This window comes from Dendrobates tinctorius, unplaced genomic scaffold, assembly GCF_039654945.1.
Source record: "Dendrobates tinctorius isolate UK_male_01 unplaced genomic scaffold, ASM3965494v1 ptg000031l, whole genome shotgun sequence".
Lineage (NCBI taxonomy): Eukaryota > Metazoa > Chordata > Amphibia > Anura > Dendrobatidae > Dendrobates > Dendrobates tinctorius.
The window spans coordinates 16,568,112-16,582,274 of record NW_027361699.1 but is presented as its reverse complement, the minus strand read 5'-3'; the positions used below and the strand labels follow the sequence as shown (position 1 = coordinate 16,582,274).

Genomic DNA, 14,163 nt, shown 5'->3' with positions numbered 1-14,163 from the left:
TCATAATAGGATTTAGAAATTAGCATGATTTCAGAATACATAGTATTTCTGATTGCTTGGCATATTATATTATGCAGACTATTACAATAATAAACTGTATAATATATAGCTGTACATATACAAAATAAAAGCTTTTTTAATGAATCCTAAAGTGCACATTTTTGTTAATTACTGTATCTAACGTTACTATCTTCTATTTCAACGACGGGACAGTAACAAACAAAGCTGTGTATGCCACTGCAACATAATAGTACACAAAGGTGTCTTCCTATCCCTACTTAATGGATATTTTGTAATGTCGGCATCCCTTCATGTCCACGCTCCTCCATTCTGGCAGGGATGCAGACTTACTCATTGCTCAGTCCGCCTTGATTCTTCCCCTGCTCCAACTTCTGTGCACCAGGGCCTGCGCACACCTTGCAGGTCTCCAGGCAGTATGATTAGCGTGCGCACTCCCTGTCTCACAGAGACAGCGCACACACTCCTAATGTGTCCTCAGCCAACAGCTGGCAGGCATGGCAGGCATTTAGTACTTAAGGCACCTCCACCTGTTGGGAGGTGCCTGAGCAACCATTGTGATTGAAAACTGGTATCCCATTGTCAGGTCCCTGTATCCAGAAAGTTAATCCTGTACCAGTTCTGTGTACCTGTGATAGCCTAGTCTGAATCTGTATATCGAGCTTGCTTCCGGAATGACGGTACCTGAACCTGAAATCACTCAGGTGGTATCTGAATCTGAAACCCTGTCTCGTCTGAACCAGTTTTAATATCTATTTCACCAGAATCTGGTCCCAAGTTTGTGTCTACTGTCATGACCCTTGTGGTTAGCTGCTGCAGTAAAGGGATCTATCCTGGAGTCCACCTGTGGCTCAAGCCTAACCACATCATCAAGGGCTCTAGTGAAAACCTAGGGGGTGACTTAGTTACATCCCTTCAGCCTCTCCCAGGTCTGTGGCGCATTGGGTCCACGATCCACAAGCGTGACATTGTTATACAAACACTTTGAAGTGTGTGTGTACAAATTATAAAACAACAACAGTTCTACTACACAAGATCATTAATCTAAGTGATCAGTTATATTTTGTCACTTTGGATGTGATATTAGAGCTGGATAGCTGTATTAGACAATAAGATACTTTCGCTGGTATGTTTGTACTTGAGCTTAATGTTGCCAATGCAAACCCTGCATTTGTCATGATGAAGGTTGTCATTTCCAGATAAATGCAAGTTGATCAACTGGTGATGTCACTCAGCTATATCTGCCCATTCCATTCTAAAGCAGTGGGCTGGAAAAGGAGCTATAAGGCACTCAAACTATACAAATATTATTTACCAACCAGTACAAGAGGCCAGGCAGACACTAACAAAAATGCATTTAAACAGGATCTCTCACTTGCTCAAACAATTCAGTTAAATAACTTATAAAAAATGCGAGCTCCACTGATTCTGCTGTTCTTTTCCTTTGTGTGCTGCATTGCTCCATTGCAGAGATAGTCACATTTGCTGCTTTTGAAGTACAGTATGTGAAATATCTGCTTGTTGTCGACCTGCGTGTTTCTTCTGAGTCTTCTCTGTGGGCATGCCATTTCAACTCTGCCTCCCAGACGCTGCCAACCACATCTCAGTAGTGTCTCAGATTGCTATATCAGCTGCCAAGCTTTAATTGGCATACTCTCGGAAGGAGGGGTGATAAGGTATGCCAACATAGAAGATTCTAAAAAAAACACCCAGTTGGAGTACAAGTAGAGATTTCACACATGGTGCTCCAAAAGTAACAAATGTTAATATCGCTGCAATGTAGTGACGCAATGCAAAAAGAAAAGGAAAAAAGAGTAGCAGAATCAGACAGTGTTGCTGTTAGGCTACTTTCACACATCAGGTTTTCGGCGTCAGGCGCGATCCGGCGTCGTGCCGGAATGCTGGATCCGGCAAATGTTTTGTAAAACCTGATGTGCCGGATCCGGTTTTCTGCCGGATCCGTCTTGTTCTTGACAGACAAAACCGGATCCGTCTCATCCGGTTCATCCGTTTTTCTATCCGTTTATCGACGGATTACGCCGGATCTGGTTTTTAAAATTGACCCTTGTGGCCTTACGAACGGGATTGGCTACTGGAAAACTATATATAGCATGTTCCTACAGCCCTTCTTTGACAGGTTGTAGTGGGCAGAGCTACTGAGCATGCTCAGACCAAAAAACCAGATCCGGCCACCGGATCCGGCTTTCGCCGGATCAGGCGCATTGCGGTGCTCATAGGCTTTCATTGTGTGAAAAAGCCGGACGCGCCGGATCCGGCGTGTCCGGCTTTTTCGCCGGAGACAAAAAAACGTTACAGTAGCCGTTTTTTCCAGACGCCGGATCGCGACACATTGCCGGATCCGGCGAAAACCGGATGAAACGCATGGCCATCCGGCGCGATCCGGCGCAAATGCAAGTCAATGGGGGGGAAACCGGATCCGGCATTGCATTTCGCCGGATCCGGTTTCTGTCAAAAGCGCCGGATCGCGCCTGACGGCGAAAACCTGATGTGTGAAAGAGGCCTTAGAGTTAACATCATCATGCTGTGACAGAGACAAGTAATATTACATACTGTTACACACCTCTCCTGGGTCTGGGCTCTGCTTCCTTCACCCTGGTCGGCCAAATTCTCTTGTGCTCCACATCAGGCTTTGCAAGGAGCCCATTGTGCTCCCATGTGATCATCTACTTAGACCTATATAAGGCCTACCAAAACACACACACACAGACTCTTGGTTTTTGTGTGCACCATGACCTACTCAGCATCTATCTGCGGTCTCCAGGAACTCTGCTACAAGTCTGTGATCTCCAGGAACTCACTACCTGTCAGCAGTTTCCAGGACTTCTGCAGCCTGTCTGCAAAATCCAGATCCACTGTTACTTTGTGGCATTTGTGCAGTAATGGCTTTCTTTTGGCGACTCGACCATGCAGCCCGTTTTTCTCCAAGTGCCTCCTTATTGTGCATCTTGAAACAGCCCTACCGCTAGTTTTCAGAGAGTCCAGTATTTCAGCTGATGTTATTTGTGGGTTTTTCTTTGCACCCGAACAATTTTCCTGGCAATTGTCACAGGTGAGGATGTTACCTTTCATAGCCATTCAAACCCATTTGTGTCAACTTCTGTGCATGCTATCAGACCAAAATCACCAGGGTATGTGAACTTTTGATCAGGGTCATTTGGATGTTTTGGGTTGTCATTATGATTTAAAAAGAGAAAACACAGTAGTTTGATAATAAAAGGCTTCACCCAACCACTAACCATGAGTGGAGAAAAAGTTTGGGTGTTATCATTCATATTCTCTGAAAAAAGGCCAAGAAAGCAAAAATTCTGCTGGGGTATGTAAACTTTTGAGCACAACTGTATCTGTTGTCGTCTCCAGGACCACTGCTACCTGTCTGCGGCCTCCAGACCCTGTGCTACCTTTCCCTTGATTCCTGTCAGTCTGCCGTCTTTCATACCTCTGCTACTTGTTCCCGGCATGCCTCAATTGTCTGCTGCAGCTTTACCTGTGGATCTTGGGCATTGAGGATCCTCCTTATCTAATGAGCCTAACACATAAATCCCATAATGCCTTCAATTCCTTCCCACTTATATGCCTGCTGGAGGCGAAACTATGACCTGTATTTGGTAGTACTACTGCCTAGTAGGCTATTCCCAGTAGCGGGATTTTGCTGCCACTAGCGGCGCCCTCATTCTTAGCTGTGATATTTTTTTCACTACTCCATCCAAGAAATGCTAGGTAGTTAGGTATATTTACAAAAACCAAAATGTGGCAGCCAGGTGTAATATAGGTATGGTGTCTACACTTGTCAAATTGAACTAGTAAAATATGTGCAAAAACTGACAAACATTAAATTGTCTACATTTTTTTCTTAATTTTTCAACATAATCCAAACCCTTACCAAAAATTACAATGCTAGAAAGGTATATGATCAAAAAGATAGCATCTGCAACAAGGCGCCTATTTGCAATGTAAAATCTGACTAGTAGAACATATGAAAAAAAAACAAAAAATCAATTTGCGACACAAACTTTCCAAGGTAGACAGTTGCTGTTAATTGTCTATGTTTTAGGGTACATTCTTTTGTATTAAAAAAAAAAAAAAAACCTGCTGCTCTCCCCTATCCCCTTCACAAAAATGATTGCCATTGAAATGCAAAAAAACGAAGTATAGTCACTTGTTTGAAGCAGTCACTGATTTCACTTTTTTTTTTTCAGTGAAAACTACTGTGCTGTCTTGCTTTTGCTTTATAGTGTATTATGAATAAGAAAAAATGTGTAATTCTATTTCAAATGTGGCAGCACAGATGCCAGCTATACATCAATGATCAATTATATTGACCAATCTACTCTCCCTCCAACCGGCCATCATATACCAACCTCCGGGCCCGGCCATTGCCTTTATTGACCAATTCTCTACCTGGCTTCTTTACTTTCTTTCCATTGACATTCCTACTATCATCTTGCGTGACTTCAACATCCCTACTGATAACCTTCAGTCAGCAGCCTCCAAATTCCTGTTTCTTACTTCATCTTTTGGACTTACTCAGTGGTCCTCCTCAGCCACCCACACAGACAGACATATATTAGATCTGATCTTCACCTGTTTCTGCTCCCTTATCTAACTTCACAGCATCCCCTCTCCCTCTATCTGACCACCATCTACTTTCTCATTTCTGTCCTCCTCACCGGTCATCCATGTCCAACAACTAGTGCACCCCCGCAGAAACCTCGCACATCTAGACACCAACACGCTCTCTGACTCTATTCTACCACTGGCATACATATCCTCACTCCACGACACAGACAGAGCTACTGCCTTCTACAATGTCAATCTCACATCAGCTATCGTAGTGCAACAAACCAATAGATAACCCTGGCACAATAACCTCACTAAAAAGATTCAGCAAGTGTCCTGGGCTGTGGATCAAAATTGGAAGAAAACACAATCACAAGATGATTTCACTCCATTCACACAGTCAACACTCATTTTCAAATCTGCCCTCACCTCTGCTACACAGGCCTGCTTCAGAACAGTTATATCTTCCTTATACTACAACCCCAAACAGTTATTCAACACTTTTAACTCGCTCCTCCGCCCACCACTGCCCCTCCGCCCTGCCTCATCTCTGCTGAGGACTTTGCCACACACTTCAAAAACAAAATTGACTAAACAAGGCAAGTCTTTATTGTTCAACCACCACAAAATCTTTGTATACCAGACCAATGCCCTTCCCCATAACCTCCCTCTCCAACATCACAGAAGGGGAGCTTAATCGTCTCCTCTCCAAATCACACCTCACCACTTGTACACTCGACCTCATCCCATCCCATCTCCTCCCCAACCTCACCACCTCACTTATCCCATTCTCAACCCATCTCTTCAACCTATCACTAACTTCTGGTACCTTCCCTTCTGCTTTCAAACATGCCATAATCAAGCCTATCCTCAAGAAGCAATCTCTTAACCCAACTGCTATGTCAAGCTATTGCCTGATATCACTGTTCCCATTTGCTTCCAAACTCCTTGAGCAGCATATCCACGCTGAGCTTTCCTTCTACTTTGCATCTAACTTGTCTTTGACAATCTACAATTTGGTTTCCATCCCCATCGTTCCACTCAAACTGCCCTGACCAAAATAACTACTGACCTACTTACAGCCAAAGCTAACAGACAACTCTCTATACTTCTCCTTCTAGACCGGTCCTCTGCTTTTGACACAGATGACCACTGCCTCCTACTACAGATCCTCTCTTCCTTTGGCATCAAAGACCTCACCTTATTCTGGATCTCCTCATACTTTTCTAACCACACATTCAGTGTCTTCCACTCCCACATTACCTCCTCATCCTGCCCTCTCTCTGTTAGAGGCCCTCAAGGCTCTGTCCTAGGACCCTTACTCTTCTCAATTTATAGCGCTGCAGAATATGTTAATGCTATATAAATAAAGATTATTATTATACGCTTGGCCTGGGACAACTCAATCTACCCCTCTGTCCCAGATGTCATCTCTCTGCTGTCCAGAATCCTGGACAGCCATATCCTCCTTCTCCTCTCGCTTCCTCAAGCTCAATGTGGACAAATCTGAACTCATCTTTTCTCCATCTCACGGATCTTCCTTACCTGATCTATGTATCAATATAAATGACATCATGCTTTCTCCCGTAGCAGAAATCCACTGCATTGGAGTAACCCTCGACTCTACCCTGTCCTTCAAACCACACATCGAAGCTCGTTCCACCTTCTGTCGCCTCCAGCTCAAACATATTTCCAGATTCCATCCTTTCCTCAACACTCAATTTTCTAAAATGCTTTTACATGCCATCATCTCCTTCCTCGACTACGGCAACATCCTCTTCTGTGGCTTCCCTGCTAACACTCTTGCACCTCTCCATTACGATCGTAAATCTGCTGCCCGACTAATTTATCTCTATCCTCGCTACTCCTCCGCTTCTCCCCTCTGAAAATATCTTCACTGGCTACCAATTACTCAGTATATCAAGTTCAAATTACTAATACTGACCTACAAAGCCATCCATAATCTGTCTCCTCTGAATATTTCCCAATTAATCTCCCAATGTCTTCCCTCAAGCAATCTCTGGTCCTCCCAAGACCTCCTAATCTTCTACATCCTTATTTGTTGATCACCCAATCGCCTCCAAGACTTCTTCCAAATATCCCCCATCCACTGGAATTCTGAACCCCAAAACGTCCAGTTAGCAACCATATTCAGATCCTTCAGACAGAAATTGAAAATCCACCTCTTCAAGAAAGCCTACAGCCGGCAATGACCCCGCTGCCTCCTCACCACTACCAGAGCTACTGCCTCACCAACACTGGAGATGCTGCAACCCCCCAAACTACTGTCTCCCTGCCCACCATCCTGTAGAATGTAAGCCTGCAAGACAGGGTCCATTTTCCTCTGTACCAGTCTGTCATAATTAGTTTGCTTACTGTAAATGATATCAGCACCATGGAATCAATGGTGCTATATAAATAAAAAATAATGATAATAAAATTGGTACTGCTATTGACACCTCTACTATCTTTCTCTCTCTCTCTCTGTATATATATATATATATATATATATATATATATTGAATCTATGTTATTCCGAGACTTCCTCTTTCATCTTCTTCAGTGCTGTAATTTTGTAATGTTTGGAAATTAGTATGGCTTTGTCTTCCTATAGCGTCTCTATTGCTGAGCTGTTACCTCTTCCCACTATCCTAAATCACCCTAATTGGCTACTGCATTCCCTGCCTCAGATTTTATAGGCTATGATAGCTCCCACTGATTGGCTGCGTTATACCATGTGAATATAATAGGTGAACGGCATTATGAAGAAGTCATGTCAGCCTTCTCTGACGAATGTAATTTTCCAATAAATGTAAAAAAAGGCAGCGGGCATTTTTTTGCCAATTCGTGGGAATCCATTCACCAACTGATCAAATTTTTCGGGACTTGTGAATTTGTTAAATTTCAACTCAAATTTCATTTGCAGCAAATTGATTTGATCCTTTCTAATGTGTTCTATATGTCTGTTTCATGTAGAAAAAAATAAACAGAAATGTTAACAGAGACTTAGGCCCCATTCTTCAGAGCAGTTTTCACCGAATTTTGGCTAAAAATTGTACTGAAAAGCTACAAAATTTTGGTGCATCTTGAAGTTGCACAATTTTTTTTTTTTTTTGTCATTTTTACACCAGTTTCTCCAAGCTACGCCAAAATGGTCAAACTTGGTGGAGCTGGGGCATGCCAGGGGCATGCGGTCGTCAGACACCCATGATTCAAGAAGAGGCGTGCGGCGTGCACCTCTTCATGAATCAGAAGAGTCTGACTTCATCACTCCCCCTCATCCAGACTGGTTTTGCGATTTCATTTATACAGACAAGTAGATACATATGTGCATACATTTGTGGGGCTATACTGTTTAAACATGGTAATACTAGGCATCTATTTGCTCAGGATACACTGAACTAAAGCAATAAATGCACTGTTACTTACACAAATATATTTACAACACAAATAGATAATTTATGGAAAGAAATTCCAATAGTTATTTTATTTAAAAAGGTAATTAAATTCCATCCATCCTCTTATGCACAGATAATCGTGGTAAATAGTATTCATTAATTTTTCATGAGAAACATCACAATATAGCAGATTTAAATAGCCGTAGCTGCTTTTGCTTGACAGTTGTGGCGTATTTCCAATGCGGCTGTCAGGTATTTGGCAATAAATCCCAGAATTCAACATAAAAAGAAAAGGAGAACAATACAATTTGTAACTGGGATGATTATCTCATGAACTAGAATTTTTTTTTATCTCTGTAGGTAATGCATTAGCAAATTAGAAACAACTTTACCTTGAAATGTAAGGAGTTCAAAATTGGAATTAGAAAATAGAATTTTATTTTTTTCCAAAAATATGGCAAGTACTAAATGTCCCGTATAGTGATGAGCGAGTACACCGTGTGCAGAAATATTAGGCACGTTGTATTTGAGAGGATTCTTTTTATTATTGAATAACAACTATGTTCTCAATCAACCCAAAAGACTCATAGATATCAAAGCTTAATATTTTTGGAAGTTTGAGTGGGTTTTTTTAGATTTGGCTCTCTTAGGAGGACATCTGTTTGTGCAGGTAACTATTACAGTGCAGAATTATTAGGAAACTTAATAAAAACCAAATATATACCCATCTCACTTGTTTATTTTCACCAGGTAAACCAACAGAGCAACACAAAATTTAGAAATAAACATTTCTGACATTCAAACACAAAACAAAAAAAATCAGTGACCAATATAGCCTCCTTTCTTTACGATGACACTCAAAAGCCTTCTATCCATAGATTCTGTCAGTTGCTTGATCTGTTTATGATCCACATAGCATGCAGCAGCCACCACAGCCTCCCAGACACTGTTCGGAGAGGTGTAATGTTTTCACTCAATGTAGATCTCACATTTTATGAGGGACCACAGGTTCTCTATGGGGTTCAGATCAGGTGAACTAGGGGGCCATGTCATTATTTTTTCTTCTTTTAGACCTTTACTGGCCAGCCATGCTGTGGAGTATTTGGATGCATGTGATGGAGCATTGTCCTGCATGAAAATTATGTTTTTCTTGAACGATACCGACTTCTTCCTGTACCACTGCTTGAAGAAGGTGTCTTCCAGAAACTGGCAGTAGGTCTGGGAGTTGAGCTTCACTCCATCCTCAACCCGAAAAGGTCCCACAAGTTCATCTTTGATGATATCAGCCCATACCAGTACCCCACCTCCACCTTGCTGGCGTCTGAGTCAGAGTGGAGATCACTGCCCTTTACTGATCCAGACTTGGGCCCATCCATCTGGCCAATCAAGAGTAGCTCTCATTTCATCAGTTCATAAAACCTTAGAAAAATCAGTCTTAAGATATTTCTTGGCCCAGTCTTGACGTTTTATCTTATGTTTCTTGTTGAAAGGTGGTTGTTTTCCAGCCTTCCTTACCTTGGCCATGTCCCTGACTATGGCACACCTTGAGCTTTTTGATACTTCAGTAACGTTGCAGCCCTGAAATATGGCAAAAATGGAGGCAAATGGCATCTTGGCAGCTTTACGCTTGATTTTCCTCAATTCATGGGCAGTTATTTTGCGCTTTTTTTTTATCACCACGCTTCTTGCGACCCTGTTGGATATTTACCATGAAACGCTTGATTGTTCGGTGATCACGCTTCAAAAACTTGGCAATTTCAAGGCTGCTGCATCCCTCTGCAAGACATCTCACAATTTTTTACTTTTCAGAGTCTGTCAAATCTTTCTTCGGACCCATTTTGCCAAAGGAAAGAAGTTGCCTAATAATTAAGCACACCTTATATAGGGTGTTGATGTCATTAGACCACACCCCTCCTCATTACAGAGATGCAAATCACCTGATTTACATGATTGGGCTCTTGGCTTTCAAACCTATACAGCAGTGGTTCAGCCATTGGGTGGTGTGGGCATTGTCTTACCGACTTGCTCACACTTGTGCATGTCACATATATGTTTTTAATCCTTTTTTTCCGTGCTCAGCACGGTTTGGGAGACCCCACCCTCCTCCTTTGTGACATGCACATAAATGAGCTGTCTTTCACCAACAAGCCCATATACTCGGAAGCACCTGTCTGTATCCTGTTCATTCAGACACTGTTCACATGTTCAGGTTTTGAATACATTAGATAGGGACTGCTTCGTGAAGGGTTACCGTGAAGTGGTGAAGCAGCTTGGTATGTATTTTTTGCAAAAAATGTGTCGACTAAATACCCTGTATTTGTTATACAGCACTTGCTGATTACTTTTATATGTTTTTTACTGCAGAGTATTTTTTCAAATTTGCCATTTTGTGCTCTCTTGTTTTGGTTCAGCCATTGGGTGGTGTGGGCATTGTCTTACCGACTTGTTCACACTTGTGCATGTCACATATATGTTTTTAATCCTTTTTTTCCGTGCTCAGCACGGTTTGGGAGACCCCACCCTCCTCCTTTGTGACATGCACATAAATGAGCTGTCTTTCACCAACAAGCCCATATACTGGGAAGCGCCTGTCTGTATCCTGTTCATTCAGACACTGTTCACATGTTCAGGTTTTGAATACATTAGATAGGGACTGCTTCGTGAAGGGTTACCGTGAAGTGGTGAAGCAGCTTGGTATGTATTTTTTGCAAAAAATGTGTCGACTAAATACCCTGTATTTGTTATACAGCACTTGCTGATTACTTTTATGTTTTTTACTGCAGAGTATTTTTTCAAATTTGCCATTTTGTGCTCTCTTGTTGTGGTTCAGCCATTGGGTGGTGTGGGCATTGTCTTACCGACTTGTTCACACTTGTGCATGTCACATATATGTTTTTTAGCTTGGAGTAGGACATGTATAAAAAGGATGATGTGATCAAAATACTCATTTGCCTAATAATTCTGCACCCAGTGTATACTCGTTGCTCGGGTGGTCTCTTAGTATTTTGGCATGCTCGGAGATTTAGTTTTTGTTGTCTCAGCTGCATGATTTGTGGCTGCTAGACAGCCTGAATGCATGTGAGGATTGCCTGTTTGTTAGGGCATTCCCACATGTATTCAGGATGTCTAGCAGCCACACATCATGCAGCTACGTTGACAAAAACTAAATCTCTGAGCACACCAAAATACTCGGGAGTACACCCGAGCATGCTTGGGGAAACCCGAGCAACGAGTATACTCACTCATCACTAGTCCCGTGTCAAAAAAACATTGCTGCTTTTTTCCAGGAAGATTACTCCTGGACAATCCCTTTAAGATTGACAATCATACTGTCTAAACTATAATGACGCCAAGATACATAAAATATTACTACATTGTTTAGTCAATCAGCAAATAATGAAAGGCTTTTGAGTGTAGCATTTGCACATTACAGTTGAGAAAAACCCACTGCTTTCTGGCTGACCATTTAAAGGGAATTAGGTCAGCAGCTTTTTGCCATGTAATCTGAAGCCAACAGGAGATAGTGGCTGAAACAATGAATTCAGCGATATATCATTTATTAAGCGGTGAGCTGTTGTTTACTTACAATGAAGTTTTATCACTAGGACATTCTCACTGAGAGGACTGATGCTTCTGCGACTGCTAGTCCGACTCCTCCCCCTCCCATGATAAACAGCTCATTGTCTATAGACTATGTACATATAGAGCCTGTTGGGGGCGTCGGTAGCTTTCTCAGCTCTGCTTCATGCTAAATCTAAGAGTTCAGATTATTGTATCACAACGTCTGCATCCAGTAACCTAAGTGATACATCATTGGATTCAGGGTCTCTTTTCCTACATTATGCTGCTCTCAGATGTGACAGCAAAAATCTGCTGACAGATTCCCTTTAGTGAGTATGGAAGCTTAAGGACTCTTCCACAACAGATGAGGAAAGAAGGATCGGGCATGATGAATTTAAGTGTCTGGCTCTTTTGCTCATAAGTCAGTTATGCTGCCCTATGGAGGATTGGCTGTGGGTTGATTTTACTTCTGTTCAACAGTTATTGAAAGTGTGTGACCATGAAAAAGTTAAAATTTTAAAATATGCCATTCTCTTATGTAACCAGACTACTTTTTGGCTAACACTTGTTTAGGTGATAACTGTGACCTCTACCATAAACACAAAAAAGTACCAAGAACAATCATTTCTATTACCGAATACTAAAAGTGTAATAAACAGTTAACACTAAGCAGAATCCATGAGACATGGAGGATTTCTTACACTGTTGGTAAATTCGCCTTTTCAATATTCCACAGATAATTCAGTACATACAGAATATTATAAAATGCAATTTTGAAGACTTCAGGACACATTTCACCATGCACTTATATTCTATTGTCTTTTCCAAGAAACCTGAGAAAACGGTGAATATCTCTCTATAAAACCCTACTATTATACTTAGTAGTAGGTTCCATTGGAGAGATGCAGAGGAAAAATACTATAATTTCTAGTATTACCCTGCCTGTCACCATCTTAGCGATGTGAAGTATAGGCCAATGTTATTCTAAACTAGACTTGATCAATACATTCTGAAGAAGAAAATAACAGCAGTGCGCAATGCACGCGGATACCAATGAAGGGGCCTTGATTACTGTCATATCTGTATGCCGCAGCGGTAAAATATAGACTAAAGCAGATATTACGTGGGTTTCCAGCAGCTGTAACGGAGGCTTCATAAAAGCCATATCAACAACAGTAAACTTAGAATGAAACACTTGTGTATGCCAGCGCAGGTCAGTTTCCATGATCCAGTCTATGTACAAAAAGGCACTGATCTACAGTATCGATGTTCTCTTCCTAGGTGGGTTCTCGATTGGTTAGGGTCTGTCATGCAGCACCCCACCCATAAGCGGATATCGGCTCTATTGCAAGTAGGATGTAAGCAATGTACACCGCAGTTTTGCACATTGCTTAGTGGCCACTGTAGCATTGGTCCTGAAGATAAACCGCTTTCACACATCCAAAATTTACAGTACAAGTATGTAAGGGCAATGTTAGGACTGTCCTGGGCACATACTGTATGAGGTCGCTGAGTTTAGGTCAGGAGGTCTGTCACCCAGTATTTGGACTGTGAATTTCATTAGATTGAAACTGGCCTTAATTTCCAAATTCTAGTGGATTTTTTTTTTAAGGATATGGATCATTTCCTCAACATCAATATCTAGCAAACATAGAATTTTTAGTTGCCCCTACCAAAGGTAAATCCACAATTTATTTTCATAAAGGGGTTGTCCAATACCGATAATACCCTTTATAAATATCTATCTTTAAAAGGAGTTGTCCAGGTTTGGCATGAAAAAAAATGCAGTGGTACTGAGCAAAGGCCGCTCTCATCTAGTCGGTATGTGTGCAGGAGCATGCATATCGTATTCTTGCAGCGATATGACCACCCAGTCTTGCCACCAGCACCGGAGAACCTTGACAGCGTGCGCAATGTGTGATGTGAGGATTCAAAAGTCTTCAGTCAGATATAGTGAATACAGACATTCTTGCCAAATCTGGATAACCTCTTTAAGCCCTAACCATTTTCCTACCAATCACCTTACCCTCCTAATCCCTATTGCTATTTTGTTTACTTTATTTTGTATGACATTTCTTTGAGGGGAGTATCAAATGGGACATCTCAGAAGGATAGTGCTGCAGTATCTTCTCAGCAGCTTTGATCACTTTTCCCAATGAAGAAGTGTGAGCATTTTCAGTCTCCATAGTCAACGTCACTGCTTCTGGCAATGCCACCATTTTCCCTGAAATTAAACAATATCAGGGAGCAGTGATAGAAACAGGGTAAGTGACAGCAATGTAGCTTCACAGTGTCCATAACTGCCCTCAAATGAATTGTCATCAAGGGGCGGTGCAGGTGTCATTCATCCTGTGTTAGGCGTCGGGTTCCTGCAGCGGTTCAACAGGAATCCAGAGCCTCACATTCTGCGGTCTCCCATTGTCTTTCGACCGCAGAGGAGATTGCTCAGCAATCCCGGCTTCCCAGACGCTCTGCCCAGACCTGCTCTGTGGGGCTGGCTATTGCTGCCACGTTTGGGTCAGCAATGGCAATGCAGGCTGCTCAGCAGCAAATCGCTCCAGAGGCTAAGTCCTTCTCTCACTCCACTGAGCATGCTCACGAGACGATC

At 42.0% G+C, this 14,163-nt stretch overlaps 1 protein-coding gene across 40 annotated transcripts in view; it reads right to left on the bottom strand.

The window, feature by feature from the left end:
• Positions 1 to 14,163, bottom strand: part of PTPRD (protein tyrosine phosphatase receptor type D) — a 2,878,718-nt gene that overhangs the window by 209,851 nt on the left and 2,654,704 nt on the right. The gene's annotated exons all lie outside the window — the stretch shown is intronic.